The sequence below is a fragment of the Bison bison genome, unplaced genomic scaffold (genome assembly GCF_000754665.1).
Source record: "Bison bison bison isolate TAMUID 2011002044 unplaced genomic scaffold, Bison_UMD1.0 scf7180017864512, whole genome shotgun sequence".
Classification (NCBI taxonomy): domain Eukaryota; kingdom Metazoa; phylum Chordata; class Mammalia; order Artiodactyla; family Bovidae; genus Bison; species Bison bison.
Genome location: NW_011495066.1, coordinates 2932469 through 2932922, shown reverse-complemented (window position 1 = coordinate 2932922; position 454 = coordinate 2932469). Strand labels below are relative to the sequence as shown.

Genomic DNA, 454 nt, shown 5'->3' with positions numbered 1-454 from the left:
AAAAAAAATAAAAAAAAAAAAAAAAAAAGCCAGGTAATTCCCTGGTGGTCCAGTGGTTCAAACTCGGTGCTTTGACTGCAGAGGGCCTGGGTTCATTGCTGCTCGGGGAACCAAGATGCCACAAGCCACACGGGGAGGCCAGAAAAACTAACCAAAATAGGCATTATGTTGAGAAAAGAAACGTTCACACATTGAGCAGTCTTGCGAAGTCAGTCTGCTGAAATGAGAGTTAACTTGAATGTTCTGCCAACTCAAACAGCCTAAGAAAGGTACCCTTGTATGTCGGCATTAAATACTAAAAGTAAAGGGCAGGCGGCAGTTGTAAGGTGAAGTCTTTCCTGCTGGGTCCGGGGGTTAAGAATCTGCCCGCCTATGCCCGGGACATGGGTTCAATCCCCGGGGGGCCGGGAAGATTTCACCTGCCGTCGTGGGGCAACAAGGCTCGGGGGGCTAC

General features: G+C 49.1%; 1 protein-coding gene across 1 annotated transcript in view; it reads right to left on the bottom strand.

Moving 5' to 3' along the window:
* SHROOM2 (shroom family member 2) overlaps positions 1–454 on the bottom strand; it is a 97411-nt gene that overhangs the window by 22386 nt on the left and 74571 nt on the right. The gene's annotated exons all lie outside the window — the stretch shown is intronic.